Source organism: Nannospalax galili, unplaced genomic scaffold (genome assembly GCF_000622305.1).
Source record: "Nannospalax galili isolate Female #2095 unplaced genomic scaffold, S.galili_v1.0 scaffold135, whole genome shotgun sequence".
In the NCBI taxonomy this organism is placed as follows: domain Eukaryota; kingdom Metazoa; phylum Chordata; class Mammalia; order Rodentia; family Spalacidae; genus Nannospalax; species Nannospalax galili.
In genome coordinates this window covers 220,954-229,209 of record NW_008338998.1, presented here as the reverse complement: position 1 = coordinate 229,209, position 8,256 = coordinate 220,954, and the positions used below count along the sequence as shown (strand labels likewise).

At 42.9% G+C, this 8,256-nt stretch overlaps 1 protein-coding gene across 4 annotated transcripts in view; it reads left to right on the top strand.

Annotated features, from left to right (window-relative positions):
- The first annotated feature begins 3,695 nt into the window (after positions 1 to 3,695).
- Positions 3,696 to 8,256, top strand: part of Ube3a (ubiquitin protein ligase E3A) — a 105,417-nt gene continuing 100,856 nt past the window's right edge. Inside the window, exon 1 of one of the 4 annotated variants that reach the window (XM_008833628.3) lies at positions 3,696 to 4,202. The gene's annotated coding sequence lies outside the window, so the exon portion shown is untranslated. The remainder of the gene's footprint in view (positions 4,203 to 8,256) is intronic. The other 3 variants (XM_008833626.2, XM_029563795.1, XM_008833627.2) reach the window with 3 other exon arrangements.

Genomic DNA, 8,256 nt, shown 5'->3' with positions numbered 1-8,256 from the left:
CATTGATTTGAAACTGTTTTATTCAGAACTCAGATTAGCAACAGCAGCAGCAGCTGCTGTTCAACAGAATACTCTCCTTTTCCACCTACTCTCCAACTGAAGGTTAAGAGAAGCAGAGAGACTGCAATGACCTAGGTCAAAGAATGTTTTGATAGGATTTGTAGGTTTTTGCTTAAGTTAACTTTAAAACAAACAAAAACCCCTTATTTGTGTGCTGGCACAAATGCCTTGACATGCCTGTGGGTCAGTCACTTGTGGGAGTTGATTCTCTCCTTCCACCATGTGGGTTCCAGGGATAGAACTCAGATCACCAGGCTTGGTGGTGGGAAGTGCCTTGAGCCACTAAACCATCTTGTCCTTCAACGCAATTTCTTATGTAGTCTTACATTTAGGTATAATCAGCGAACACAGTGGTTGAATCAGTCATAGATTTAAGAAGACTTTATAGACTTACATAATCAATCTCAATTTGATATATCACATACTAAAGTTCTAAAATATTGCTTATTTAGATTTTGAAATTTAGACTTCTTACAGAAAATTGCTTGACTTTTCTGTCCTCACTGAATTGTATAAGCAGGCATCTCTGTACTTTGTTTTGACATTACTACCCAGAGATTTGCTACTTTATCACATTAGCTCAATAAAGGGGACCTCTGTTGGGGACACTAGTTTGAGTTCTCTCTTTTACCCTTTTTACACTTAAAGGGCTGACTCAACTCTTTTTTTTTTCAAGGAGTTACCCAGTTTTCATCATTAAGATAGGTGTTAAGAACACAAGGGGAAGTCAAGAGTACTCTTCTTCTCTCAAGGATCTTAGAGGGAGAAAGTCAAAAGTCACATATCAACAGTGTGTGTCAAGTGGTAGGATGGAAAGAAATACTGTAGAGGCAAAAGCAGTAAGGCTTGAGTAGGTCAGAGAGGCTTTTCAGAGAGCTGCCCAAACTTGTCTCAAAGGTAGAAGAAATTGCATGCAAAAGGGTTTCAAATGACCGGCAAATACGTAAGTACAGCTGAAGCAATGGTTTAAAGTTGGGTATGGGGAGACAGGCCTGAAAGGAAGGTAGGGGCTGGATCTAATCTGTCTATTCTCAAGAGTTTAGTCTTTATTCAAAAACCCATAGTGAATCACTGGTGTTATGAAAAGAGCAATGTAATCATTAATTTTTTCTGTGATCAGGACATTCAACAGCTAAATATGGTAAGATAGACTAGTAGTTTTCTGAGTGCTGAGGATAAAATAAGGAATGAGATATTATGCCCTTGTTAAATTTAGTCTAGTTCAGAAAGAGGAGCAAATACTTTTTGGTGGATACTCACAGAAGTGTTGGATTGCTTTATGAAAGAGCCTGCAATTTTAGAAGTCTGATTTCCTCTTGAACCAAGGGCAGGGATAGGAATTATCTTTTATTGTTTCAAAAGACCTGGACAGTTCTGTGTAAATCGTGGACACTCCAAGTTTGTGCAAGGCATTAATACCTATGCTTATACAATGATGTTGCTCTTTTAACACTTGAAATGAGAAAATGTTAGACTAAAATAGTCTAAAAAACTTACTGAGCACTTAGACACTAAGTTGTTTTTCCTCGAAAAATCAACTAAAATTTTTTTTGAAGAAAAATATGAGTCTAAAATGGAAGAAAAATACTTTTCTTCAAAAGTGGTATGTGTGGGGCTGGAGAGGTGGCTCAGAAATTAAAATCATTTGCTGCTTTTTGCAGAGGATCTCAGTTCAATTTCCAGAATCTATGTCCGGTGAGTCACAACTAGTTAGTTGTAACTTAGCTCCACGGGACCTGATACCTCTACCCTCTGAAGGCACCAGTACTGAAGGGCACTCTAATACCCAGACATGCATAAAAATAATTAAAAAAAAAAAAACAAATCTCTGGAAAAAATGATACATGTGCATGTTGTCAGGAATCATTCATGGTGATAATTTTTATGGTAAACATTACTTTTCCCACCCAACCCCCATTTAAAATACAGTCTCTTTTTGTACCCTGGCCTTGCATGGCCATCCAGATTCTCCTGCCTCAGCCTCCCGAGTGCTGGAATTACAGCAAGTGCCTTCATGTCTAGCACAAATAAGTATTTTTAAATTTGAAAAATGATAAACCAAATTGCACACGAGTTCCTGAACGCAAGCTGAATATTAGGGGCACATATATGAATACATATTTAATATTAATGAACTAAAAGATAGTTTCTTGATTCCTGGAAGACACTGGGATTCTCCTTGATCTTCACAAAGAACTGAATTGAAATTTTGACATCTATTTCCCTTAAACTTTTATGTTTTGTACGCTGAGATTCTGGCAACATTCTGATATTTAACCCTATTATAAAATTACTTTTCATACCAGACAACTTCTACTTAAAAGGGAGTGGCATAAAGTATCTTCACACGCTACTGTAATAATGTGCGTCAGTTTTTTTCTAATTTTCAGCAGTCTATTTTAATAATTTACAAAGACAAATCTTTAAAAGACTACTGATCTAACTGGCCCTTTCCATAAAATATAAAGGTATAAAGTTTCCAAATGAGTATCTGTCATGGATGGGGAAATACAAAACAAGCCAGGTATTTTTAAAGTATCTTATAATCTGACATGACAACACTGTCATTTATTATCTGTCGTCCTAGTATAGCTAAAATTCCTCTTTAAAAAAAGTTTCAAAATAGCTGATTATAGTGAAGGGGTTGAGACACACACAACACATACGGTATACTGCTGTAAAGCGAAAAGAAAAAGGCCTTGCCATGTATGACTGTTAGTTTTAATATTAGATTACTGGGGCTTCACATTGTATCTTAAGGGCTTATCTTCAGTGTGCTCCAGAAAGTAACGCATTGACAGGGAGTCGTTATAACTTAGTAGTGTCAAAAACATTAAAAAAAACCCCCAAAAACCAAAACCCTTGTAAACACACCGCTCATTTGAGTACTTAATATGAAGACACATGGCTTTAATTGGGTTCAGCTGTTATGGAGAACAAAATTAGCCTCCATCCACGTGGGGTCAAGCAGGTGGTCACTTCTCTTAGTCGACAACCAACTGAAAGCCAACATTGCAGGAGGTGGGCTTTTACCTTCCAGTCTGGTAAACCAGTGACACATCCTGTAATGGCACGAGGCCTGAGCTGATGACCTTGTCTCCTGAAAGCTTACCGACTCTCGGCAACCCCTGCAATGTTTAGGAGGGCATCTGGGGTCAAAGTGGGTGGATGCCGGCCCTAACCACTGCACGCTTCTACCCTACCTTGGACCGCGAGGTGGCCACACCGCCTGATTTTCGGAGATGATTCATCTAGGCAGTGGACCCCAAGGCGGTAATCCAGTAGGGCGTGGGGGTGGGGGTGACCTCCCTCCTCCCAGCGCGGCCCCAGTACTCCAAAGCGTGCCCGTTTCCTAGCCAAGGAAACGGAGTAGGGGGTAAAATCACCCATCCTTCTCCGGCCTAGTCTCAAAATGGCGACCGAACCTGACCGGGCTCCCCGGAGCCCCCGGCTATCTCCCCTTCCCACTGGCCCCCGCGCCGCTGGCAACCGCGAACGGCAGGCGGGCCAGTCCGTGAGCGGGGTGGGGCGGAACGCGTCGCTCTCCTGCGCACGCGCGGCCCCGCCCCGCGTCTCGCGTCAGAGCCTAGAGGGCTCGCCCGGCTGGGCGGCGCGCGCTGCCTGCCGGGATACTCGGCCGGCCCAGCCAGTCATCCAGTCTTGCGCCACGGTCGCGAGATTCGTGTTTCTCTCAAGATGGTGGCGCTCGGCTCCGGGTGACTACAGGAGACGACAGGCCCTTTTCGCCTTCGCCTGAACCTCGCCGCAGTGCCTGCGCTCGCTCGCTCACGCACCCTGCCGCGCAGCCGTCCGCCGCCGCCTCACACGTCCCTTCTGCCGACTTGGTCGCGGGCGGTGGCGCCTCCCTCCGCTCCTCCTTGGAGAAGCTCGCGGCCCTCGCCCCCTGCTGTGGATACTCCGCGGCAGCCGCTCATCCGCGCCGACTCTAAGGCTGCCAAGGCGCCCGGCTTCCCGGCCTCGGTTTCCAGAGGAGGAAGCGCGGGTCCCGCATGAGCCCCGGCGGTGGCGCCAGCGAAAGGGAACGAGGCGGTGGCGGGCGGAGGCGGCGGACGAGGGCGACAACGACCGGAGAGGCGGCCGCACCTGCGAGGGCCGCAGCCCAGGCACGGGGGCGACGACAGGTCAGTGCTGCTGTTGCCGCGGCCCCCTTCCTTGCGCGCTCCCTCTGGTCCGTTCGGCCGTCGCCCCCGCCTCCCTTCGGGCCGCACAGTTAGGGAGGCGCTCGGCCCTCAGCTGCCTCTGGAGCGAGTGGTTGGAGGCGCGTGGTCTGGGGGAGCGGGTGCCAGGAGTAGGCCCCTGGTGGCTACGGCTGCTGCAGCCGTAACTGTCAGTCCTGGCTGAGCGCTGGAGGGAGGGTTTTGTCGCCCGAGGGGACCCGAGCGGGCCCGGGGCGGGGCTGACTTGTTGGGCGTTGGGATTTGGGCAGCTCGGGTGCTGGGATTGTCAAGCCAGCCGCGGCCCCTGGCTGGGAAGGGCAGGCCTGTTCCTTCAAAGGGGAGCTCTTGGGAAGACATATTTAGATGTGTGCTTATTGGGTTGGGGTTTGGGGGGTGGATTGATGGAAAGGAAAGGCGGATGGAGTGGCATATCAAGCTCAAGGATTGCGCTCTCAGATTATTCATGTGTTGCTGCTGGTTGGATTCTGTAGTTGAGCGTGAGTTACAGGATTCATCCGAGACTGCTGTGTTAAATTTAAATGCAAACCTGTAAACAGTTGACCTCCTCCCCCCCTCCCGCTTTTCAGTTGAGAAAATGAAAAAGACGTTTTCCTCATCTTAATGTGGAAGCTTTCTTTTGGAAAAGTCGGAATTGAATGTACCAAATGCTTTCGTCTTTAAAATATAAAATATGATTTTAAGACTTTAATTCATCTTAGAATACTCAAAAGGTAATTTTGTATCACAATTTTTGTGGCTTTTTAAAGTATGCTAAAATGGAAACAGTGCAAAATCTCTGGGACTATATTAAGTGGTTAGTGTGCTGCTGCAAATGTAAACTAAACAGTATTTGAGATTTACCATCCAAGATTATCTTCAGTCGTGAAGGAGAATGGATATAACCCATGATTTTGGGAGAAGCAGCAGATTATTTCAGAATGTTTTGCAGAGGGAAGTACGTTTGAAATAAAGATGACCCAAACTTTAAGACATTCAGCTGTTCAAAAGCTACGTGTCAGAGAAATGTTAATACCCAGTAAATATTGTTGAATTAATTGGACAAGTGAGATGAAAAGTCTTTCTTCGAACCTCATATTAGTAAGTACTCTTAAAAGACCATTTAGTAAATCCTGTAAAATTTAGAATCTAAGAGAGATAAAAATAAAATGTCTTGATATGTATGATAGAAATTGCTTTGGAATTAGCTTGTCCATTTAAACTCAGTCTACTTATCACATTTTTAATGAACCGAGTACGAAATTGCTACTGCTGGTAAGCCTTCAAGATTACCGTAAATCCTTAAATACTAATAAGCACAGGAAAAAGCCCACAAACCAAAACCCATTAACAAAAAACAAGAGTGTCAATAAATACTTTACAACATTTAAAGATTTTAAGAAATACAGAACATAACACAAAGAAATCACTTGTAGCCTTTATTCACAAAATTAGAATGAATGTAAGCTATGAAAGATTTGCCCTGTCAATATTTAACTTGGCATTGGTGTGCTAAGTAGTAGTATACCCACTAGCCTCTGGACATTGCCCCTGTAGCTGAGGAGTTTAACGTCATGTAGCTAAAAATACTGTTTTTCTTTTATAGATTTTGTAGGTGGCTTTGTTTCATCTCGTCTGTTAGCCACCATGTGGGTGCTGGGAACTGAACCCAGGTCCTCTGCAAGAGCAGCCAGAATGCTTAACTGCTGAGCCATCCCCCCCCCCCCCCCCCCTTTTTTTTTTTAAAGACGGGGTCTCACTATGTAGCCCTGACTGGCCTGGAACTCTCACAGATCCACCTGCCTCTCTGTGCCCCTAGCACCAATATTAAAGGTGTGAGTCACCATGCCTGGCCACGCCCCCTTTTTGTGGCTTCAAATGTAGCTTTCTAAGTAATGGTATTTAATAGTCAGAAATGTGAGGGGGGAAAAAACAACCTCACCTCACTTGTCCAATCCATTTAAAAGAATTCATTATTCATTGGATGTCTCTGACATAAAACATTTAATCAACTGTATTTATTAAACACGTATCTTCTCTCTTCTCTGTAAAATATTTTTTTATATTAATTGTTTCAATACTAGTGGCATAACCCAAAACTGGGCGGTATCTGAATTTTTCTCCTCAGACCTTAAAATGTTTGCAGTTTTCTGTTTTTCTTAAGTGACTATGGGTATATTCTTCAGTCATGTACTTTTAAAATTTAGACCTTGTTTATATTAATATTGATAACATACTATCAATGGATTTACACTTACACTGTGTATTTGCAGTTATTAAAACTATTAGTGTTCTCATTTTTTAGAGTGGAGATGAATTTTTAGAAGTGATCTTTCAAGTACTTTCATCTAAATATTTCATGCTTTATTTAGCTATCTTAAGAAAAAAAGTATCAGGTATCCTCTTCATAAGAAATCAGGATAATGGCATTTTGGATGGTTTTGACAGTTTCACCCCTTACATAAAGTATAAAGATAATATCAAGATTGCCATGGAGTCTCACCTGTAAGCCCAACAATTGAGAGGCTTTGGCAGGATTGTGGCAACGTTAAAGGCCAGCCTGGGCTAAGAAGTGAGAACTTGTCTCAAAAAAACCCCCAAAAAAGTTAGAGATGTCATCCTATATGTGGAAATAGCTTTGCTATTGAACTATGATTTTGTTGTCTGTAAACAGAATGATGAAGCTACCCCAGATTTATGAAGATTTACAGTATGTAAAATGCCTGCTGTTTTTCTGAGTGATCTTACAGTATCTTGTATATGGTGAATTGTAGCTTTTTCTTTTATGCTTTCTATTTTTCTTTCTCACTGTCTTAAACTGAACTCAGTAATAAAGTGCAAGGACTTCTGTTCTTTAATCAGAAAGTATCTTCCTGATGCCTCAAGTCTGTTTAGGTTGCTATTTATAAAATATCAAAGAATGGGTAGCTTACAGAAAGGAAAAAAAAAATCCAAAATTGAAATTTACTCGCAGTTATGGAGGCTGAAAAGTCCCATAATAAAAATTTGTGGACTGTTTAGTGAGGGCTACTTTTATAGTAACCTATTTAAGACAGCTATCTTTTTATTGTAACCTTAAATAATGTTAGAAATATTTCTGTTTGTTTAAGCATACTAGGGATTAAACCTAGGGCCTCTTACATGTGAGGCAAGTGCTCTACCACTTCCTAGCACTCTTTGTATTCTTATTTTGACACAGGTGCCATTAAGTTGGCCAGGCTGGCCTTGAGATTGCAGGTCAGCACCACTAAGTTTGACTCTTTGGAAACATCCCCACCCCTGCGCCCATTTTGAAACGGTCTTCCTGTAGCCACAGCTGACCTGAAACTCTTGAATTTGCTTTGTAGACCAGGCTGGCCTCGATTTCACAGAGATCCGCCTGCCTGCCTCCCAAGGGCTGAGATTAAAGGTGTGCACCACCACACCAGGCTCTGTCTTTTGTATTTTTGGTGACAGGATTCAGGCTAGTTTGGAACTAGCTATGGACACCAAGTTGACCTCCAATTCCCAGATACCCAGCTCCCACCGCCTCTTACGTGCTGGGGTTAAGGTGTGGGGTCTCTTTTAATGAGGGCACTAATCTCATTCATGAGGGAAGATTCTCTACAAAAGCACCAACTTCTAATTTCATCACCTCAGAATTTAGACTTTTCGTAGAAATTTTAGGGGGATACAGACATTCAGACTATAACATGGAGTATGCCTGAATTGGTTACCAGTGTATTCATAAATTGCTAAAATTTTGAGGCTCCTTTGAATACTATGAGCTGAGCTTGGTTATTCAGCTTACAAAAGTCAAGAACATTTGGAAACTGGTAAGTCTAGTCATTTATTGTACATAACACCATTTTTTTTTCCTTAGTGACACCCTGTCATAATACTTAGTTCTTTCTGCCCTCTTCAGTCTGAGGCCAGTTAACTGAACTGTAAAGAATACTGTTTGTACCTTTTTGTTGTTGTTACAGCCCTTTCATATGTATCTTTGTCTGGGTTCCAGCCCGCCATTACCATTCAGTATCTG